Source organism: Dendrobates tinctorius, unplaced genomic scaffold (genome assembly GCF_039654945.1).
Source record: "Dendrobates tinctorius isolate UK_male_01 unplaced genomic scaffold, ASM3965494v1 ptg000155l, whole genome shotgun sequence".
In the NCBI taxonomy this organism is placed as follows: Eukaryota; Metazoa; Chordata; class Amphibia; order Anura; family Dendrobatidae; genus Dendrobates; species Dendrobates tinctorius.
In genome coordinates, this window is record NW_027361822.1 from 1,730,578 (window position 1) to 1,755,594 (window position 25,017).

The 25,017-nt window shown below is 46.5% G+C and overlaps 1 protein-coding gene across 1 annotated transcript in view; it reads left to right on the plus strand.

The window, feature by feature from the left end:
* The first annotated feature begins 7,013 nt into the window (after positions 1–7,013).
* The window catches only part of LOC141050950 (uncharacterized), a 49,534-nt gene continuing 31,530 nt past the window's right edge, over positions 7,014–25,017 (plus strand). Inside the window, exons 1-2 of the mRNA XM_073547673.1 lie at positions 7,014–7,116; positions 13,322–13,437. The gene's annotated coding sequence lies outside the window, so the exon portion shown is untranslated. The remainder of the gene's footprint in view (positions 7,117–13,321; positions 13,438–25,017) is intronic.

Below are 25,017 nucleotides of genomic sequence, written 5' to 3' on the forward strand. Positions count from 1 at the left end.
ATGGGATATGTGATCATACCTCTATTATCTACATATATTACATGTTCATTCCCCACCTATAAAGCACAGGGAATATAATATACTCCTGTTTATATGGGATATGTGATCATTCCTCTATTATCTACATATATTACATGTTCATTCCCCACCTATAAAGCACAGGGAATATAATATACACCTGTATATATGGGATATGTGATCATACCTCTATTATCTACATATATTACATGTTCATTCCCCACCTATAAAGCACAGGGAATATAATATACACCTGTATATATGGGATATGTGATCATACCTCTATTATCTACATATATTACATGTTCATTCCCCACCTATAAAGCACAGGGAATATAATATACACCTGTTTATATGGGATATGTGATCATTCCTCTATTATCTACATATATTACATGTTCATTCCCCACCTATAAAGCACAGGGAATATAATATACACCTGTTTATATGGGATATGTGATCATTCCTCTATTATCTACATATATTACATGTTCATTCCCCACCTATAAAGCACAGGGAATATAATATACACCTGTTTATATGGGATATGTGTTCATTCCGCTATTATCTACATATATTACATGTTCATTCCCCACCTATAAACCACAGGGAATATAATATACACCTGTATATATGGGGTATGTGATCATTCCTCTATTATCTACATATATTCCATGTTCATTCCCCACCTATAAAGCTCAGGGAATATAATATACACCTGTTTATATGGGATATGTGTTCATTCCGCTATTATCTACATATATTACATGTTCATTCCCCACCTATAAAGCACAGGGAATATAATATACACCTGTTTATATGGGATATGTGTTCATTCCTCTATTATCTACATATATTACTTGTTCATTCCCCACCTATAAAGCACAGGGAATATAATATACACCTGTATATATGGGGTATGTGATCATTCCTCTATTATCTACATATATTCCATGTTCATTCCCCACCTATAAAGCTCAGGGAATATAATATACACCTGTTTATATGGGATATGTGTTCATTCCGCTATTATCTACATATATTACATGTTCATTCCCCACCTATAAAGCACAGGGAATATAATATACACCTGTTTATATGGGATATGTGTTCATTCCTCTATTATCTATATATATTTCATGTTCATTCCCCACCTATAAAGCTCAGGGAATAGAATAAACACCTGTTTATATGGGATATGTGATCATTCCTCTATTATCTACATATATTACATGTTCATTCCCCACCTATAAAGCACAGGGAATATAATATACACCTGTATATATGGGATATGTGATCATACCTCTATTATCTACATATATTACATGTTCATTCCCCACCTATAAAGCACAGGGAATATAATATACTCCTGTTTATATGGGATATGTGATCATTCCTCTATTATCTACATATATTACATGTTCATTCCCCACCTATAAAGCACAGGGAATATAATATACACCTGTATATATGGGATATGTGATCATACCTCTATTATCTACATATATTACATGTTCATTCCCCACCTATAAAGCACAGGGAATATAATATACACCTGTATATATGGGATATGTGATCATACCTCTATTATCTACATATATTACATGTTCATTCCCCACCTATAAAGCACAGGGAATATAATATACACCTGTTTATATGGGATATGTGATCATTCCTCTATTATCTACATATATTACATGTTCATTCCCCACCTATAAAGCACAGGGAATATAATATACACCTGTTTATATGGGATATGTGATCATTCCTCTATTATCTACATATATTACATGTTCATTCCCCACCTATAAAGCACAGGGAATATAATATACACCTGTTTATATGGGATATGTGTTCATTCCGCTATTATCTACATATATTACATGTTCATTCCCCACCTATAAACCACAGGGAATATAATATACACCTGTATATATGGGGTATGTGATCATTCCTCTATTATCTACATATATTCCATGTTCATTCCCCACCTATAAAGCTCAGGGAATATAATATACACCTGTTTATATGGGATATGTGTTCATTCCGCTATTATCTACATATATTACATGTTCATTCCCCACCTATAAAGCACAGGGAATATAATATACACCTGTTTATATGGGATATGTGTTCATTCCTCTATTATCTACATATATTACATGTTCATTCCCCACCTATAAAGCACAGGGAATATAATATACACATGTATATATGGGGTATGTGATCATTCCTCTATTATCTACATATATTCCATGTTCATTCCCCACCTATAAAGCTCAGGGAATATAATATACACCTGTTTATATGGGATATGTGTTCATTCCGCTATTATCTACATATATTACATGTTCATTCCCCACCTATAAAGCACAGGGAATATAATATACACCTGTTTATATGGGATATGTGATCATTCCTCTATTATCTACATATATTACATGTTCATTCCCCACCTATAAAGCACAGGGAATATAATATACACCTGTATATATGGGATATGTGATCATACCTCTATTATCTACATATATTACATGTTCATTCCCCACCTATAAAGCACAGGGAATATAATATACACCTGTTTATATGGGATATGTGATCATTCCTCTATTATCTACATATATTACATGTTCATTCCCCACCTATAAAGCACAGGGAATATAATATACACCTGTTTATATGGGATATGTGATCATTCCTCTATTATCTACATTTATTACATGTTCATTCCCCACCTATAAAGCACAGGGAATATAATATACACCTGTTTATATGGGATATGTGTTCATTCCGCTATTATCTACATATATTACATGTTCATTCCCCACCTATAAAGCACAGGGAATATAATATACACCTGTATATATGGGGTATGTGATCATTCCTCTATTATCTACATATATTCCATGTTCATTCCCCACCTATAAAGCTCAGGGAATATAATATACACCTGTTTATATGGGATATGTGTTCATTCCTCTATTATCTACATATATTTCATGTTCATTCCCCACCTATAAAGCTCAGGGAATAGAATAAACACCTGTTTATATGGGATATGTGATCATTCCTCTATTATCTACATATATTACATGTTCATTCCCCAGCTATAAAGCACAGGGAATATAATATACACCTGTTTATATGGGATATGTGATCATTCCTCTATTATCTACATATATTACATGTTCATTCCCCACCTATAAAGCACAGGGAATATAATATACACCTGTATATATGGGATATGTGATCATACCTCTATTATCTACATATATTACATGTTCATTCCCCACCTATAAAGCACAGGGAATATAATATACACCTGTTTATATGGGATATGTGATCATTCCTCTATTATCTACATATATTACATGTTCATTCCCCACCTATAAAGCTCAGGGAATATAATATACACCTGTATATATGGGATATGTGATCATACTTCTATTATCTACATATATTACATGTTCATTCCCCACCTATAAAGCACAGGGAATATAATATACACCTGTTTATATGGGATATGTGTTCATTCCTCTATTATCTACATATATTTCATGTTCATTCCCCACCTATAAAGCTCAGGGAATATAATATACACCTGTATATATGGGATATGTGATCATACCTCTATTATCTACATATATTACATGTTCATTCCCCACCTATAAAGCACAGGGAATATAATATACACCTGTTTATATGGGATATGTGTTCATTCCTCTATTATCTACATATATTCCATGTTCATTCCCCACCTATAGAGCTCAGGGAATATAATATACACCTGTATATATGGGATATGTGATCATACTTCTATTATCTACATATATTACATGTTCATTCCCCACCTATAAAGCACAGGGAATATAATATACACCTGTTTATATGGGATATGTGTTCATTCCTCTATTATCTACATATATTCCATGTTCATTCCCCACCTATAAAGCACAGGGAATATAATATACACCTGTTTATATGGGATATGTGTTCATTCCTCTATTATCTACATATATTTCATGTTCATTCCCCACCTATAAAGCTCAGGGAATAGAATAAACACCTGTTTATATGGGATATGTGATCATTCCCCTATTATCTACATATATTACATGTTCATTCCCCACCTATAAAGCTCAGGGAATAGAATAAACACCTGTTTATATGGGATATGTGATCATTCCTCTATTATCTACATATATTACATGTTCATTCCCCACCTATAAAGCACAGGGAATGTAATATACACCTGTTTATATGGGATATGTGATCATTCCCCTATTATCTACATATATTACATGTTCATTACCCACCTATAAAGCTCAGGGAATAGAATAAACACCTGTTTATATGGGATATGTGATCATTCCTCTATTATCTACATATATTACATGTTCATTCCCCACCTATAAAGCACAGGGAATGTAATATACACCTGTATATATGGGATATATGATCATTCCCCTATTATCTACATATATTACATCTTCATTCCCCACCTCTAAAGCTCAGGGAATAGAATAAACACCTGTTTATATGGGATATGTGTTCATTCCTCTATTATCTACATATATTACATGTTCATTCCCCACCTATAAAGCACAGGGAATGTAATATACACCTGTTTATATGGGATATGTGTTCATTCCCCTATTATCTACATATATTACATGTTCATTCCCCACCTATAAAGCTCAGGGAATATAATATACACCTGTATATATGGGATATGTGATCATTCCCCTATTATCTACATATATTACATCTTCATTCCCCACCTTTAAAGCTCAGGGAATATAATATACACCTGTTTATATGGGATATGTGTTCATTCCTCTATTATCTACATATATTACATGTTCATTCCCCACCTATAAAGCTCAGGGAATATAATATACACCTGTATATATGGGATATGTGATCATTCCCCTATTATCTACATATATTACATCTTCATTCCCCACCTTTAAAGCTCAGGGAATATAATATACACCTGTTTATATGGGATATGTGATCATTCCTCTATTATCTACATATATTACATGTTCATTCCCCACCTATAAAGCTCAGGGAATATAATAAACACCTGTTTATATGGGATATGTGATCATTCCTCTATTATCTACATATATTACATGTTCATTCCCCACCTATAAAGCTCAGGGAATATAATAAACACCTGTTTATATGGGATATGTGATCATTCCTCTATTATCTACATATATTTCATGTTCATTCCCCACCTATAAAGCTCAGGGAATATAATATACACCTGTATATATGGGATATGTGTTCATTCCTCTATTATCTACATATATTACATGTTCATTCCCCACCTATAAAGCTCAGGGAATATAATAAACACCTGTTTATATGGGATATGTGATCATTCCTCTATTATCTACATATATTACATGTTCATTCCCCACCTATAAAGCACAGGGAATGTAATATACACCTGTATATATGGGATATATGATCATTCCCCTATTATCTACATATATTACATCTTCATTCCCCACCTCTAAAGCTCAGGGAATAGAATAAACACCTGTTTATATGGGATATGTGTTCATTCCTCTATTATCTACATATATTACATGTTCATTCCCCACCTATAAAGCACAGGGAATGTAATATACACCTGTTTATATGGGATATGTGTTCATTCCCCTATTATCTACATATATTACATGTTCATTCCCCACCTATAAAGCTCAGGGAATATAATATACACCTGTATATATGGGATATGTGATCATTCCCCTATTATCTACATATATTACATCTTCATTCCCCACCTTTAAAGCTCAGGGAATATAATATACACCTGTTTATATGGGATATGTGTTCATTCCTCTATTATCTACATATATTACATGTTCATTCCCCACCTATAAAGCTCAGGGAATATAATATACACCTGTATATATGGGATATGTGATCATTCCCCTATTATCTACATATATTACATCTTCATTCCCCACCTTTAAAGCTCAGGGAATATAATATACACCTGTTTATATGGGATATGTGATCATTCCTCTATTATCTACATATATTACATGTTCATTCCCCACCTATAAAGCACAGGGAATATAATATACCCCTGTTTATATGGGATATGTGTTCATTCCTCTATTATCTACATATATTACATGTTCATTCCCCACCTATAAAGCTCAGGGAATATAATATACACCTGTATATATGGGATATGTGATCATTCCCCTATTATCTACATATATTACATCTTCATTCCCCACCTTTAAAGCTCAGGGAATATAATATACACCTGTTTATATGGGATATGTGATCATTCCTCTATTATCTACATATATTTCATGTTCATTCCCCACCTATAAAGCTCAGGGAATATAATAAACACCTGTTTATATGGGATATGTGATCATTCCTCTATTATCTACATATATTACATGTTCATTCCCCACCTATAAAGCTCAGGGAATATAATAAACACCTGTTTATATGGGATATGTGATCATTCCTCTATTATCTACATATATTTCATGTTCATTCCCCACCTATAAAGCTCAGGGAATATAATATACACCTGTTTATATGGGATATGTGATCATTCCTCTATTATCTACATATATTACATGTTCATTCCCCACCTATAAAGCTCAGGGAATATAATATACTCCTGTATATATGGGATATGTGTTGATTTCGTAATTGTCTTCTTATAATTCCAGTTCATTTGATATCCAAGATGCATAAGAAATCTATACTACATCTCCATATTTTTGGACCTATAAATTATCACGTTCATTCTTTTTATTTATTCCTTTTCTTCATTCTTTTTATTACGTCCCAGGATTTGGCCCAGAAGCTGATAACCAGCTGTCAGGCGGCCATGTTGACCCTGTAAGATAACCCCTCACATGAGATGCAGGGGGGAACTGTTTTGTTCTCCTTGATATATGGCTGCTCTGTGCGCACAGGACCTGTGATGAGGTCACAGGAGGGGAGGAGAAGGATGGGGGCTTGTAGGAAGTGGAGGGTTTCTCTTGTAGAAAGGAAGTGGTCACATGCAAGAGCTGAAGCTGGAGTGGAGGAGAAGAGTGTCAGGTAATGATGGCACCAAGAATGAGAGGGAACTGACTGAATCCTGGTGAATGGAGGGATCAGGTCCTTACACCTACTAGGATTCAGCGTCTACTATATGTGGTGTGCAGCTCTGCAGGTGGAGGTAGGTGCTGGAGATTCCCCATTACTGGGCTGCACAGGGGGCAGTAACCCCTCCATTCCCGGAGATAGCGCCCCCTGCAGGTGGAGGTAGGTGCTGGAGATTCCCCATTACTGGGCTGCACAGGGGGCAGTAACCCCTCCATTCCCGGAGATGGCGCCCCCTGCAGGTGGAGGTAGGTGCTGGAGATTCCCCATTACTGGGCTGCACAGGGGGCAGTAACCCCTCCATTCCCGGAGATAGCGCCCCCTGCAGGTGGAGGTAGGTGCTGGAGATTCCCCATTACTGGGCTGCACAGGGGGCAGTAACCCCTCCATTCCCGGAGATAGCGCCCCCTGCAGGTGGAGGTAGGTGCTGGAGATTCCCCATTACTGGGCTGCACAGGGGGCAGTAACCCCTCCATTCCCGGAGATGGCGCCCCCTGCAGGTGGAGGTAGGTGCTGGAGATTCCCCATTACTGAGCTGCACAGGGGGCAGTAACCCCTCCATTCCCGGAGATGGCGCCCCCTGCAGGTGGAGGTAGGTGCTGGAGATTCCCCATTACCGGGCTGCACAGGGGGCAGTAACCCCTCCATTCCCGGAGATGGCGCCCCCTGCAGTGGAGGTAGGTGCTGGAGATTCCCCATTACTGGGCTGCACAGGGGGCAGTAACCCCTCCATTCCCGGAGATGGCGCCCCCTGCAGGTGGAGGTAGGTGCTGGAGATTCCCCATTACTGAGCTGCACAGGGGGCAGTAACCCCTCCATTCCCGGAGATGGCGCCCCCTGCAGGTGGAGGTAGGTGCTGGAGATTCCCCATTACTGGGCTGCACAGGGGGCAGTAACCCCTCCATTCCCGGAGATGGCGCCCCCTGCAGTGGAGGTAGGTGCTGGAGATTCCCCATTACTGGGCTGCACAGGGGGCAGTAACCCCTCCATTCCCGGAGATAGCGCCCCCTGCAGGTGGAGGTAGGTGGTGGAGATTTCCCATTACTGGGCTGCACAGGGGGCAATAACCCCTCCATTCCCGGAGATGGCGCCCCCTGCAGGTGGAGGTAGGTGCTGGAGATTCCCCATTACTGGGCTGCACAGGGGGCAGTAACCCCTCCATTCCCGGAGATAGCGCCCCCTGCAGGTGGAGGTAGGTGCTGGAGATTCCCCATTACTGGGCTGCACAGGGGGCAGTAACCCCTCCATTCCCGGAGATAGCGCCCCCTGCAGGTGGAGGTAGGTGCTGCAGATTCCCCATTACTGGGCTGCACAGGGGGCAGTAACCCCTCCATTCCCGGAGATGGCGCCCCCTGCAGGTGGAGGTAGGTGCTGGAGATTCCCCATTACTGGGCTGCACAGGGGGCAGTAACCCCTCCATTCCCGGAGATAGCGCCCCCTACAGGTGGAGGTAGGTGCTGGAGATTCCCCATTACTGGGCTGCACAGGGGGCAGTAACCCCTCCATTCCCGGAGATGGCGCCCCCTGCAGGTGGAGGTAGGTGCTGGAGATTCCCCATTACTGGGCTGCACAGGGGGCAGTAACCCCTCCATTCCCGGAGATGGCCGCCCCCTGCAGGTGGAGGTAGGTGCTGGAGATTCCCCATTACTGGGCTGCACAGGGGGCAGTAACCCCTCCATTCCCGGAGATGGCGCCCCCTGCAGGTGGAGGTAGGTGCTGGAGATTCCCCATTACTGGGCTGCACAGGGGGCAGTAACCCCTCCATTCCCAGAGATAGCGCCCCCTGCAGGTGGAGGTAGGTGCTGGAGATTCCCCATTACTGGGCTGCACAGGGGGCAGTAACCCCTCCATTCCCGGAGATAGCGCCCCCTGCAGGTGGAGGTAGGTGCTGGAGATTCCCCATTACTGGGCTGCACAGGGGGCAGTAACCCCTCCATTCCCGGAGATAGCGCCCCCTGCAGGTGGAGGTAGGTGCTGGAGATTCCCCATTACTGGGCTGCACAGGGGGCAGTAACCCCTCCATTCCCGGAGATGGCGCCCCCTGCAGGTGGAGGTAGGTGGTGGAGATTCCCCATTACTGGGCTGCACAGGGGGCAGTAACCCCTCCATTCCCGGAGATGGCGCCCCCTGCAGGTGGAGGTAGGTGCTGGAGATTCCCCATTACTGGGCTGCACAGGGGGCAGTAACCCCTCCATTCCCGGAGATGGCGCCCCCTGCAGGTGGAGGTAGGTGCTGGAGATTCCCCATTACTGGGCTGCACAGGGGGCAGTAACCCCTCCATTCCCGGAGATAGCGCCCCCTGCAGGTGGAGGTAGGTGCTGGAGATTCCCCATTACTGGGCTGCACAGGGGGCAGTAACCCCTCCATTCCCGGAGATGGCGCCCCCTGCAGGTGGAGGTAGGTGCTGGAGATTCCCCATTACTGGGCTGCACAGGGGGCAGTAACCCCTCCATTCCCGGAGATGGCGCCCCCTGCAGGTGGAGGTAGGTGCTGGAGATTCCCCATTACTGGGCTGCACAGGGGGCAGTAACCCCTCCATTCCCGGAGATGGCGCCCCCTGCAGGTGGAGGTAGGTGCTGGAGATTCCCCATTACTGGGCTGCACAGGGGGCAGTAACCCCTCCATTCCCGGAGATAGCGCCCCCTGCAGGTGGAGGTAGGTGCTGGAGATTCCCCATTACTGGGCTGCACAGGGGGCAGTAACCCCTCCATTCCCGGAGATAGCGCCCCCTGCAGGTGGAGGTAGGTGCTGGAGATTCCCCATTACTGGGCTGCACAGGGGGCAGTAACCCCTCCATTCCCGGAGATGGCGCCCCCTGCAGGTGGAGGTAGGTGCTGGAGATTCCCCATTACTGGGCTGCACAGGGGGCAGTAACCCCTCCATTCCCGGAGATGGCGCCCCCTGCAGGTGGAGGTAGGTGCTGGAGATTCCCCATTACTGGGCTGCACAGGGGGCAGTAACCCCTCCATTCCCGGAGATGGCGCTCCCTGCAGGTGGAGGTAGGTGCTGGAGATTCCCCATTACTGGGCTGCACAGGGGGCAGTAACCCCTCCATTCCCGGAGATAGCGCCCCCTGCAGGTGGAGGTAGGTGCTGGAGATTCCCCATTACTGGGCTGCACAGGGGGCAGTAACCCCTCCATTCCCGGAGATAGCGCCCCCTGCAGGTGGAGGTAGGTGCTGGAGATTCCCCATTACTGGGCTGCACAGGGGGCAGTAACCCCTCCATTCCCGGAGATAGCGCCCCCTGCAGGTGGAGGTAGGTGCTGGAGATTCCCCATTACTGGGCTGCACAGGGGGCAGTAACCCCTCCATTCCCGGAGATAGCGCCCCCTGCAGGTGGAGGTAGGTGCTGGAGATTCCCCATTACTGGGCTGCACAGGGGGCAGTAACCCCTCCATTCCCGGAGATAGCGCCCCCTGCAGGTGGAGGTAGGTGCTGGAGATTCCCCATTACTGGGCTGCACAGGGGGCAGTAACCCCTCCATTCCCGGAGATAGCGCCCCCTGCAGGTGGAGGTAGGTGCTGGAGATTCCCCATTACTGGGCTGCACAGGGGGCAGTAACCCCTCCATTCCCGGAGATAGCGCCCCCTGCAGGTGGAGGTAGGTGCTGGAGATTCCCCATTACTGGGCTGCACAGGGGGCAGTAACCCCTCCATTCCCGGAGATAGCGCCCCCTGCAGGTGGAGGTAGGTGCTGGAGATTCCCCATTACTGGGCTGCACAGGGGGCAGTAACCCCTCCATTCCCGGAGATAGCGCCCCCTGCAGGTGGAGGTAGGTGCTGGAGATTCCCCATTACTGGGCTGCACAGGGGGCAGTAACCCCTCCATTCCCGGAGATAGCGCCCCCTGCAGGTGGAGGTAGGTGCTGGAGATTCCCCATTACTGGGCTGCACAGGGGGCAGTAACCCCTCCATTCCCGGAGATGGCGCCCCCTGCAGGTGGAGGTAGGTGCTGGAGATTCCCCATTACTGGGCTGCACAGGGGGCAGTTACCTCTCCATTCCCGGAGATAGTGCCCCCTGCAGGTGGAGGTAGGTGGTGGAGATTTCCCATTACTGGGCTGCACAGGGGGCAGTAACCCCTCCATTCCCGGAGATGGCGCCCCCTGCAGGTGGAGGTAGGTGCTGGAGATTCCCCATTACTGGGCTGCACAGGGGGCAGTTACCTCTCCATTCCCGGAGATGGCGCCCCCTGCAGGTGGAGGTAGGTGGTGGAGATTCCCCATTACTGGGCTGCACAGGGGGCAGTAACCCCTCCATTCCCGGAGATGGCGCCCCCTGCAGGTGGAGGTAGGTGGTGGAGATTCCTTATTACTGGGCTGCACAGGGGGCAGTAACCCCTCCATTCCCGGAGATGGCGCCCCCTGCAGGTGGAGGTAGGTGCTGGAGATTCCCCATTACTGGGCTGCACAGGGGGCAGTTACCTCTCCATTCCCGGAGATGGCGCCCCCTGCAGGTGGAGGTAGGTGGTGGAGATTCCCCATTACTGGGCTGCACAGGGGGCAGTAACCCCTCCATTCCCGGAGATGGCGCCCCCTGCAGGTGGAGGTAGGTGGTGGAGATTCCCCATTACTGGGCTGCACAGGGGGCAGTAACCCCTCCATTCCCGGAGATGGCGCCCCCTGCAGGTGGAGGTAGGTGCTGGAGATTCCCCATTACTGGGCTGCACAGGGGGCAGTAACCCCTCCATTCCCGGAGATGGCGCCCCCTGCAGGTGGAGGTAGGTGCTGGAGATTCCCCATTACTGGGCTGCACAGGGGGCAGTAACCCCTCCATTCCCGGAGATGGCGCCCCCTGCAGGTGGAGGTAGGTGCTGGAGATTCCCCATTACTGGGCTGCACAGGGGGCAGTAACCCCTCCATTCCCGGAGATAGCGCCCCCTGCAGGTGGAGGTAGGTGCTGGAGATTCCCCATTACTGGGCTGCACAGGGGGCAGTAACCCCTCCATTCCCGGAGATAGCGCCCCCTGCAGGTGGAGGTAGGTGCTGGAGATTCCCCATTACTGGGCTGCACAGGGGGCAGTAACCCCTCCATTCCCGGAGATAGCGCCCCCTGCAGGTGGAGGTAGGTGCTGGAGATTCCCCATTACTGGGCTGCACAGGGGGCAGTAACCCCTCCATTCCCGGAGATGGCGCCCCCTGCAGGTGGAGGTAGGTGCTGGAGATTCCCCATTACTGGGCTGCACAGGGGGCAGTAACCCCTCCATTCCCGGAGATGGCGCCCCCTGCAGGTGGAGGTAGGTGCTGGAGATTCCCCATTACTGGGCTGCACAGGGGGCAGTAACCCCTCCATTCCCGGAGATGGCGCCCCCTGCAGGTGGAGGTAGGTGCTGGAGATTCCCCATTACTGGGCTGCACAGGGGGCAGTAACCCCTCCATTCCCGGAGATAGCGCCCCCTGCAGGTGGAGGTAGGTGCTGGAGATTCCCCATTACTGGGCTGCACAGGGGGCAGTAACCCCTCCATTCCCGGAGATAGCGCCCCCTGCAGGTGGAGGTAGGTGCTGGAGATTCCCCATTACTGGGCTGCACAGGGGGCAGTTACCTCTCCATTCCCGGAGATGGCGCCCCCTGCAGGTGGAGGTAGGTGGTGGAGATTCCCCATTACTGGGCTGCACAGGGGGCAGTTACCCCTCCATTCCCGGAGATGGCGCCCCCTGCAGGTGGAGGTAGGTGCTGGAGATTCACCATTACTGGGCTGCACAGGGGGCAGTAACCCCTCCATTCCCGGAGATAGCGCCCCCTGCAGGTGGAGGTAGGTGCTGGAGATTCCCCATTACTGGGCGCAGGGGATAGTAACCCCCTCAGTGCTGCGGTCCCATTCCAGGAGACAGAACGTGTTCCCGTCTGTATCAGGATCTCTGTATTGGATTACATTGGGTCACTTCTCACCTGACGTCGCTTGCTGCTCTGTTACTGTACATTCTCCATTATGGCCGTCGCCCGCTCCATGTTGTCCCTATCAGGAGATATTAATGTTCTATCATTATCTGTTACTGCCGTCCCGATCTCTGTGGATGTTCCCGACACTTTATAACTTCTTGTCTTGTTCTAATGGAATATTTACTAAAGATTCAGATATTTTAGATTTGTTCTGTGTTTTTGGTGCTGGATTGGAGATATGATGTGATAAATAATTATAATAATGGTTTTTATTTTCATAGCGCCATCATATTCTGCAGGAGGAGACTTGTTCAGACAATACATCACAGAATAACAAATAAGTCACCAGATACCAGGAGCACTTACAATCTATGAGGAGATAGGGGAGACATGAAAGGTAAATGGTAAAATCTATTTATTTCATACGGTCCAACCATCAATATTCTAAATAGGATATTCACATAGCCCAGCGCTAGCCAGTATGTGTGCAATACAGACACAAATAAGTGCATGGAGAATGTGTGAACAGATGCTACGGGACTCATCATTTTGAACAAAATTTTGGAACGGCAAAACGGGGATAGTTCCATAAGTGAGGTGAGGCGATAGGCCAGTCTAAAGAAATGCGGTTTTAGCCCACGCTTAAAATTGTAGGTATTGGGAATTACCGCAATCAAATTATCCTGGGTACTGCATTCCAAAGAATTGGCGCAGCAAGCGAGAAGTCTTGGAGACAGGAAAGCCTCCTATATATCGTACAGACCGCACTCTCAGCCTCCTATATATCGTACAGACCGCACTCTCAGGCTCCTATATATCGTAGAGACTGCACTCTCAGCCTCCTATATATCGTACAGACCGCACTCTCAGCCTCCTATATATCGTACAGACCGCACTCTCAGCCTCCTATATATCGTACAGACCGCACTCTCAGCCTCCTATATATCGTACAGACCGCACTCTCAGCCTCCTATATATCGTACAGACCGCACTCTCAGCCTCCTATATATCGTACAGACCGCACTCTCAGCCTCCTATATATCGTACAGACCGCACTCTCAGCCTCCTATATATCGTACAGACCGCACTCTCAGCCTCCTATATATCGTACAGACCGCACTCTCAGCCTCCTATATATCGTAGAGACTGCACTCTCAGCCTCCTATATATCATACAGACCGCGCTCTCAGCCTCCTATATATCGTACAGACCGCACTCTCAGCCTCCTATATATCGGACAGACCGCACTCTCAGCATCCTTTATATCGTACAGATCGCACTCTCAGCCTCCTATACAGTGGGGCAAAAAAGTATTTAGTCAGTCAGCAATAGTGCAAGTTCCACCACTTAAAAAGATGAGAGGCGTCTGTAATTTACATCATAGGTAGACCTCAACTATGGGAGACAAACTGAGAAAAAAAAATCCAGAAAATCACATTGTCTGTTTTTTTTTCATTTTCTTTGCATATTATGGTGGAAAATAAGTATTTGGTCAGAAACAAAATTTCATCTCAATACTTTGTGATATATCCTTTGTTGGCAATGACAGAGGTCAAACGTTTTCTGTAAGTCTTCACAAGGTTGCCACACACTGTTGTTGGTATGTTGGCCCATTCCTCCATGCAGATCTCCTTTAGAGCAGTGATGTTTTTGGCTTTTCGCTTGGCAACACGGACTCAACTCCCTCCAAAGGTTTTCTATAGGGTTGAGATCTGGAGACTGGCTAGGCCACTCCAGGACCTTGAAATGCTTCTTACGAAGCCACTCCTTCGTTGCCCTGGCGGTGTGCTTTGGATCATTGTCATGTTGAAAGACCCAGCCACGTTTCATCATCAATGCCCTTGCTGATGGAAGGAGGTTTGCACTCAAAATCTCACGATACATGGCCCCATTCATTCTTTCATGAACCCGGATCAGTCGTCCTGGCCCCTTTGCAGAGAAACAGCCCCAAAGCATGATGTTTCCACCACCATGCTTTACAGTAGGTATGGTGTTTGATGGATGCAACTCAGTATTCTTTTTCCTCCAAACACGACAAGTTGTGTTTCTACCAAACAGTTCCAGTTTGGTTTCATCAGACCATAGGACATTCTCCCAAAACTCCTCTGGATCATCCAAATGCTCTCTAGCAAACTTCAGACGGGCCCGGACATGTACAGGCTTAAGCAGTGGGACACGTCTGGCACTGCAGGATCTGAGTCCATGGTGGCGTAGTGTGTTACTTATGGTAGGCCTTGTTACATTGGTCCCAGCTCTCTGCAGTTCATTCACTAGGTCCCCCCGCGTGGTTCTGGGATTTTTGCTCACCGTTCTTGTGATCATTCTGACCCCACGGGGTGGGATTTTGCGTGGAGCACCAGATCGAGGGAGATTATCAGTGGTCTTGTATGTCTTCCATTTTCTAATTATTGCTCCCACAGTTGATTTCTGCACTCCAAGCTGGTTGGCTATTGCAGATTCAGTCTTCCCAGCCTGGTGCAGGGCTACAATTTTGTTTCTGGTGTCCTTTGACAGCTCTTTGGTCTTCACCATAGTGGAGTTTGGAGTCAGACTGTTTGAGGGTGTGCACAGGTGTCTTTTTATACTGATAACAAGTTTAAACAGGTGCCATTACTACAGGTAATGAGTGGAGGAAAGAGGAGACTCTTAAAGAAGAAGTTACAGGTCTGTGAGAGCCAGAAATCTTGATTGCTTGTTTCTGACCAAATACTTATTTTCCACCATAATATGCAAATAAAATGAAAAAAAAACAGACAATGTGATTTTCTGGATTTTTTTTTCTCAGTTTGTCTCCCATAGTTGAGGTCTACCTATGATGTAAATTACAGACGCCTCTCATCTTTTTAAGTGGTGGAACTTGCACTATTGCTGACTGACTAAATACTTTTTTGCCCCACTGTATATCGTACAGACCGCAATCTCAGCCTCCTATATATCGTACAGACTGAACTCTTGGCATCCTATATCACATACAGACTGCACTCTCGGTCTCCTATAACAGATACTTTCTATAAGAGGCTGAGAGTGTGGTACGTAGAGTATATTGGATGCCGATATTGCGGTATGTACGGCATATTGGCCTCGTATATGAAATACAGGCTGTCGGCCTCCTATAAGACATACAGACTGTCAGCCTCCTATTAGGCCTCCAATTAGACATACAGACTGTCGGCCTCCTATTAGGCCTCCTATGAGACATACAGACTGTCGGCCTCCTATTAGGCCTCCTATGAGACATACAGACTGTTGGCCTCCTATTAGGCCTCCTATGAGACATACAGACTGCCGGCCTCCTATTGGGCCTCCTACGAGACATACAGACTGTCGGCCTCCTATTAAGCCTCCTATGAGACATACAAAGTGTCGGCCTCCTATTAGACCCTTTATAAGACATACAGACGGTCGGCCTCCTATGAGACATACAGACTGTCGGCCTACTATTAGACCCCCCATTAGACATGCAGACTGTTGGCCTCCTATTAGGCCCCCTTAAAGACATACAGACTGTCGGCTTACTATTAGGCCTCCTGTGAGATATACAGACTGTTGGCCTTCTATAAGACATACAGACTGTTGGACTCCTATTAGGCCTCCTATGAGACATACAGACTGACGGCCTCCTATTAGGCCCCTTATGAGACATGCAGACTGTTGACCTATGAGGCCTGTGAGACAGGCTGTCGGCCTCCTATAAGACATACAGACTGACGGCCTCCTATTAGGCCCCTTATGAGACATGCAGACTGTTGACCTATGAGGCCTGTGAGACAGGCTGTCGGCCTCCTATAAGACATACAGACTGTTGGCCTCCTATTAGGCCTCCTATGAGACATAGACTGCCTCCTATTAGGCCCCTTATGAGACATACAGACTGTCGGCCTCCTATTAGGCCTCCTGTGAGACATACAGACTGTCAGCCTCCTATAAGACATACAGACTGTCGCCCTCCTATTAGGCCTCCTATAAGACATACAGAGTGTCGGCCTCCTATTAGGCCCCCTATAAGACATACAGAGTGTCGGCCTCCTATTAGGCCCCCTATAAGACATACAGACTGTCGCCCTCTTAGATACTGTACAGACCGCACTCTCTGCTCTCTTATGTACGGAATACAGGAGGATGATAGTGTGGTCTGTATGGTCAGTATACAGGCCTCATATGACATATCAGGCCATATAAGAGTGTGGTGTGTGTGTGTGTATCTTACATAGGAGGCACTGGCAGAGATTGTGAATGATGGGGACAGAACAATCACTAATGGATCAATCTGTCCCCATACAGTATTATGTTATCAGCAGCACATCTACAATTTACACCCCATAGTCCTCCATATAATATAATGTGCTCCATAGTCCTCCATATGGTATAATACACTTCTCAGTCCTCCATATAGTATAATACACTCCCCATAGTTCTCCATATAGTATAATACACTTCTCATAGACCTCCATATCTTAAAATACATTCAGTCCTCCATATAATACACTCCTCCATATATTAAAATACACTGCTGAATCCTCCATATAGTATAATACACTCCTCATAGTGCTCCATATAGTATAATACACCGCCAGTCATCCATGTAGTACAATTCACTTCCCATAGTATAATGCACCCCATAGTTCTTCATATAGTATAATGTATTCTCCATAGTCCTCGATACAGTATAATGCGGCCCACATATAATATAATGCAGCCACCCCATAGAGCATAATGCAGCAACCCCACAGAGTATAATGCAGCCCTGCCATACAATATAATGTAACCCTCAAAGAATATAATGCAGCCCCCACTCTTATAGTATAATTCAGCTACTCCTTAGAGCATAATGTAGCCACCCCACAGAATACAGTGTAACCCCCCATAGAATATAATGCTATAATGCAGCCCCCCTCATATAGTATAATGCAGCCCCTCCATAGAATATATGGCAGCCCCTCCATAGAATACAATTTAGCCCTCCTCATATAGTATAATGCAGCCTCAATAGAATATAATATAATAAAGCCCCCAGACAATATAATCTAGCCCCCCATAAAATATAATGCAGCCCCCCATAGAATACACCATAGAATACAATGTAGCCTCTTCATATAGTATTATGTAGCCACATCATAGAGTATGATGCAATCACCCCCCATAGAATATAATAAAGATAATACAGCCCCCCATAGAATATAATGTAGCCCCGAATAGAATATAATACAGCCCACCTCCCCATAGAATATAATGTAGCCCCCCATATTATATAACACAGCCTCCCCCATAGAATATAATGTATAATGTGCCCCCCATGGTATATAACAAAGCCACATAGTATATAGCACAGCCACAAAGTATATAACACCACCCCACATGGTATACAGCACAGCCCCACATTGGTATACAGCACAGCCCCACATGGTATACAGCACAGCACCATGGTATACAGAAAAACACCATGGTATACAGGACAACCCCACATGGTATAAAGCACATGCCCATGGTATACAGCACAGACCCATACGGTATATAGCACAGCCCCACATTGTATACAGCATATCATCACATGGTATACAGCACCACATGGTATACAGCACCACATAGTATACAGCACAGCCCCACATGATATACAGCACAGGCCCATGGTATACAGCACAGCCCCACATGGTATATAGCACAGCACCATTGGTATACAGCACAGCCCCCCATTGGTATACAGCACAGCCCCCCATTGGTATACAGCACAGCCCCCTATTGGTATCCAGCACAGCCCCCCTTTGGTATAAAGCACAGGCCCATGGTATACAGCATAGGCCCCACATGGTATATAGCACAGCACCATGGTATATAGCACAGCCAAACATGGTATACAGCACAGCCCCACATTGGTATACAGCACAGCCCCCCATTGGTATACAGCACAGCACCACATGCAGTGGCGTAACTACAAAGTTATGGGCCCCAGTGTGAACTTTCAAATGGGGCCCCCCATGCCAAAATACATGCACATCTCCGCTCCGCACACTTCGTTCACATGCGGCTCCGCTTCATACCCTTAGTCCGCACTGCGGCTCCGCACCGTACACCTCGTACGCACGCGGCTCCGCACTGTACACCTCGTACGCATGCGGCTCCACACCGTACACCTCGTACGCATGCGGCTCTGCTCCATACACCTCGTACGCACGTGGCTCCGCTCCATACACCTAGTACATACGCGGCTCCGCTCCGTACACCTCGTACATACGCGGCTCCGCTCCATACACCTCGTACACACGCGGCTCAGCTCCGTACACCTCGTACACACTCGGCTCCACTCCGTACACCATTTACACACGCAGCTCTGCTCCGTACACCTCGTACACACACGGCTCCGCTCTGTACACCTCATACACACACGGCTCTGCTACATCCACACTGTAAACCCCTCCTGAGCCCACACAGAAACTTCACCTCATCCAGCCACCAAATGATATACAGCACTGCCCCATGGTATACAGGGCAGGCCGCAGGACAGAGGGAGCCGGAGAGAAGAGAGTGAGACTGTGTCACACTCGCTCATCACACCACACAGCCGGCAGGACAGGGGGTAGCCAGCAGAGCAGAACTGAGACTGAGAGAGCCTGAGGTCACGGACAGGACACAGAGACTCACTCTGCACTACTCACCACACAGCCGGAGCCAGCAGTACAGAGTGGGAGGCTGGCAGCAGCCGGGAGAGCAGTGGTGTCACGCCATTAGCCAGGCAACCAGCAGAAGAGCAGGAAAGGAGAGCTCGGGGCGTCACCGCCCATAAAGAACGTCAGAACGCAAGTTCCTTCCGTGGAGTGGAGCAAGTCAGGGTCGCCCGATGCTGCGTCAGAGAGAGGCTGGTATGTGCGCGTGAGCAACTACAAAGTCTGGGACGCGCTCTTAAAGGGCCCACCCTTTTAAAGGGGCTGCATTTTTAAAGGGCCCCAGCTACCTATTTTCCCTCTCATCGGGGCCTACTGTGCATTTCCCCGCTACCCCGCCAGGCCAGACCGAACCTGCACACACACAATTTGCCTCACTCCCCCACTTGTCTGAAGCTGAGAGCTTTGCAGACATACCCTAACTGGGAGGGGGAGGGGCTGAGTTGTTGTTCTCAGGGTGAACAAGAAGGAGGAAGAACGTCTTGGAGGCCATGTTTAGACATGTGCTCGATCCAGGAGTAAAAGCTAAGAAGCATCAGGGAATCAGCCCCTAGACCAGTCATGCTTTCAGAGCAGGGTGGTAAGCTGAGAGACTGTGAGTTTATACAACCAACAGTGCAGTGTTTTCCCTACAAGAAGGAATGTGAGCGTCACAAAGGATCCAAGCTGCATGTTGCCAGCGGAGAAATACACATTGAGTAGAGGCTATACTGGAAGTTCCAAGCTCTGGGAAGCCTTGGTCCCTGAAGGGATTAGAATAGCAGGAAGCTTACACTGAGTCACGGCAGAGGAAGGATAACTCCCATTCTGCAGAGCAGACTGTAACCTGGTGAGAGTTGTATTATCTCCTCTGAACTGCACCTGAACTACAGTAAATGATAAAATTACTTTCCTTGTCTCCTGCCTTATTACTCCGTGCCTTCTATTTGCATCACAATCTCTGGGGGTCTGCCCTGGTTGGAGAGGGTTTAACATCTGCACTGCCATCACTATCTACTCCCCCAGGGATCATCTGGAGTGCCGGCTAGACTACAGTCGAACACTCCAACTGGCGTCACGAATCACTACGTAAACTTTATCCCCATCCAATTCTACCCCTTTTACATGACCACCTGGGGCCACGGACCGGGTCACCGCCACTGTGACATCTCCCATTGAAGTTAACGGGCTCGGTATCGAGTAACCCACAGCCCCTCGGGCGCGTCAATTTTGGCGTTTCGAACAGGATTACCGTGCGTGCCTAAAGTCCTACAGGAGCAACTGAAGCGGTAAGTCGCACCCCTGCAAAGGTTAACTGGGGGGGAAGATGTCTGATCCCGGCGACGCTCAGGGTGCAGCAGCTGCAGCTTCCATATTGCTTCTCACCATGCCTTATATACCGGGTGCGGCATGGCTGCCACAGTACAATGGCGAATCGCACACCTTAAGTGACGTTAAAGAGAAGCTGCGCAGCATGTTTGAAATTTACCCTACAGTCATGGCCAAAAGTATTGACACCCCTGAAATTCTGTCAGATAATATTCAGTTTCTTCCTGAAAATGATTGCAAACACAAATTCTTTGGTATTATTATCTTCATTTAATTTGTCTTAAATGAAAAAACACAAAAGAGAATGAAGCAAAAAGCAAAACATTGATCATTTCACACAAAACTCCAAAAATGGGCCGGACAAAAGTATTGGCACCCTCAGCCTAATACTTGGTTGCACAACCTTTAGCCAAAATAACTGCCACCAACCGCTTCCGGTAACCATCAATGAGTTTCTTACAATGCTCTGCTGGAATTTTAGACCATTCTTCTTTGGCAAACTACTCCAGGTCCCTGATATTTGAAGGGTGCCTTCTCCAAAGTGCCATTTTTAGATCTCTCCACAGGTGTTCTATGGGATTCAGGTCTGGACTCATTGCTGGCCACCTTAGAAGTCTCCAGTGCTTTCTCTCAAACCATTTTCTAGTGCTTTTTGAAGTGTGTTTTGGGTTATTGTCCTGCTGGAAGACCCATGACCTCTGAGGTAGACCCAGCTTTCTCACACTGGGCCCTAAATTATGCTGCAAAATTTGTTGGTAGTCTTCTGACTTCATAATGCCATGCACACGGTCAAGCAGTCCAGTGCCAGAGGCAGCAAAGCAACCCCAAAACATCAGGGAACCTCCGCCATGTTTGACTGTAGGGACCGTGTACTTTTCTTTGAATGCCTCTTTTTTCTCCTGTAAACTCTATGTTGATGCTTTTGCCCTAAAAGCTCTACTTTTGTCTCATCTGACCAAAGAACATTCTTCCAAAATGTTTTAGGCTTTTTCAGGTAAGTTTTGGCAAACTCCAGCCTGGCTTTTTTATGTCTCGGGGTAAGAAGTGGAGTCTTCCTGGGTCTCCTACCATACAGTCCCTTTTCATTCAGATGCCGACGGATAGTACGGGTTGACACCGTTGTACCCTCGGACTGCAGGGCAGCTTGAACTTGTTTGGATGTTAGTGGAGGTTCTTTATCCAACATCCGCACAATCTTGCGTTGAAATCTCTTGTCAATTTTTCTTTTCCGTCCACATCTAGGGAGGTTAGCCACAGTGCCATGGGCTTTAAACTTCTTGATGACACTGCGCACGGTAGACACAGGAACATTCAGGTCTTTGGAGATGGACTTGTAGCCTTGAGATTGCTCATGCTTCCTCACAATTTGGTTTCTCAAGTCCTCAGACAGTTCTTTGGACTTCTTTCTTTTCTCCATGCTCAATGTGGTACACACAAGGACACAGGACAGAGGTTGAGTCAACTTTAATCCATGTCAACTGGCTGCAAGTGTGATTTAGTTATTGCCAACACCTGTTAGGTGCCACAGGTAAGTTGCAGGTGCTGTTAATTACACAAATTAGAGAAGCATCACATGATTTTTCGCACAGTGCCAATACTTTTGTCCACCCTCTTTTTTATGTTTGGTGTGGAATTATATCCAATTTGGCTTTAGGACAATTCTTTTTGTGTTTTTTCATTTAAGACAAATTAAATGAAGATAATAATACCAAAGAATTTGTGTTTGCAATCATTTTCAGGAAGAAACTGAGTATTATCTGACAGAATTGCAGGGGTGTCAATACTTTTGGCCATGACTGTATGTCAGAGGAGCAGAAAGTCGGTATACTTACAAGTCAGCTCAGTGGCGCTGCTCAGAGCGAAGTTAAATCTTGGCCAGCTACTGATAAAAAGACTGTAAAAGACATTTTTGCTAAACTAAAGGATACTTTTGACACCCGTACTGCTTCAGAAATAAAGATGCGATTTTTCAGCTGCAGACAGAAATCACAGGACACTGTCAGAGACTATGCCCTTAACCTGCAGGAGGCGCTGCAGGCCATTAAACAAATTGATCCAGATAGTGAAAGAGATGAGAACAAGATGCTGAAAGAACAGTTCATTGTAGGTCTTTTGTCTGACTCCAGTAAGGCACAACTGCGCATGATGTCATTGCAGAACCCTGACATGGACTTTGTTCAGTTTAAGGACAGATCCATCCGTATTTTAAGAGAATCTACCTATGTCTTCACTGAGCCAGACATCCAGCAGTTACATACCACCAGGGGGCAGTATCCTCACCCCACGTGCCTGCAGTACAGTATGTGCAGACTCCAGTTGATGATTCTATTGCAGATTTACGGCTGCAAGTACAGGAACTGACTAAAAATATGGCTGGTCTATGTAAAACTGTTCAGACTCTCCAGACTTGTTCCCCCACAGAGAGGATCCAGCTAGCATCAAGCCCGGATGATCTCCCATGGCGACGGCCGAAGAGGATGCTACAACATCAGCGAAGACTAACTCGCACCTGCAGGAGAGCAACGGACCGATTTGACTCTTCTGGGAGACCCATCTGCAGACAGTGCCATAACATTGATCATATTGAAAGGGAATGTCTTTTAAATGGGCGACCCCTGGGACCGAGGACCATCCCCCAGGAGTAAGACAATCTGGTCCAGCTAACTGGAGAAACAGGTATGTTGGAGGACGTCCACTTATACCCGTGATAGTGGATGGTATCCCCTTCACCGCCCTCGTGGACACTGGATCACAGGTAACCACAATGCCTCACACACTACCAGAGATATTGAACTGATGCTGATTTCACCCAACTTCCTGATGGTAACTTGTCACTAATAGCAAGTAATGGTCGAACTCTGACACAGGTGGGGTACAAGGAGGTTGTCATTAAAGTGGGGAAGATGGACCTCAAAGCTCAAGGTCTTGTGGTGGTAGAGGTGGACAGAGCAGAGTGTCAACCTATCATAACATTAGGCACAAATGTGTTTGAAAATTGTTTAAGTGAGGTCATCACGATTTTGAAAGACATAGCTGAGTCGGCCCCATACAAAGAACAGCATGCCCTCAATAAAGATATCAAGGCCCTTGTGCAGCAACAGGAGGTGATGTTAACTGGTGGAGAGATTGGTAGTGTAAGGGTGAGTGATCCCTACTCCATTATGCTTCCCTCCCCCTAGGAGTGAGACCCTCATCTGGTGCAGAGCAGGCATCAGAGGACGAGACTACCAAACTCTCCTTGAACCAGTCTATTCAGATAGCAGACCTACTGTGCTGACCGTCAGGGGAATTGTTGATGTTAAAAGGGGCAGGGTTTCGGTTCGTGTTCTGAACTGTGGAGAGGAGGAAACTTGCTTGCCCCGTCATGCAACCGTAGCCAAACTATTCACAGTCAGCAACAACGACATTCAGGCTGTAGGACCCTTGGATCAGTCAGAAGCAACAAATGGCAATGGCTCTTCTATTCAGACGGACGAATGGTTCCAAAAGATACATGTTGGCACCGACTCCACTCCTGTACATCAGAAAAATGGAATGCAGCGGGTGGTGCAAGAATACGAGAGGGTTTTCAGTAAGCATCCTTTGGATTTTGGGCAGGTAAAAGGGTTTCAACATAACATCCCCACAGTAGATCACCCACGTATCAAAGAAAGGTATCGTCCTCTACCTCCAGCTCATTATCAGTGTGCAAAAGGTATGCTAAGAGAAATGAAACAAGCAGAGGTAATCAGAGATAGCTACAGTCCTTGGGCAGCTCCCCTGGTGTTAGTCAAAAAGAAAGATGGTACAGTGCGCATGTGTGTAGATTACAGACAACTTAACAAAATTACTCACAAAGATGCATACCCCTTACCGCGCATAGAGGAGTCTCTAGCAGCATTAAAATCAGCTAGGTACTTCTCCACTTTGGACTTAGCTAGCGGGTACTGGCAGGTTCCTGTTGCTGAGGCAGACAAAGAAAAAACTGCGTTCATTACCCCTATGGGGCTATGTGAGTTTAATTACATGCCTTT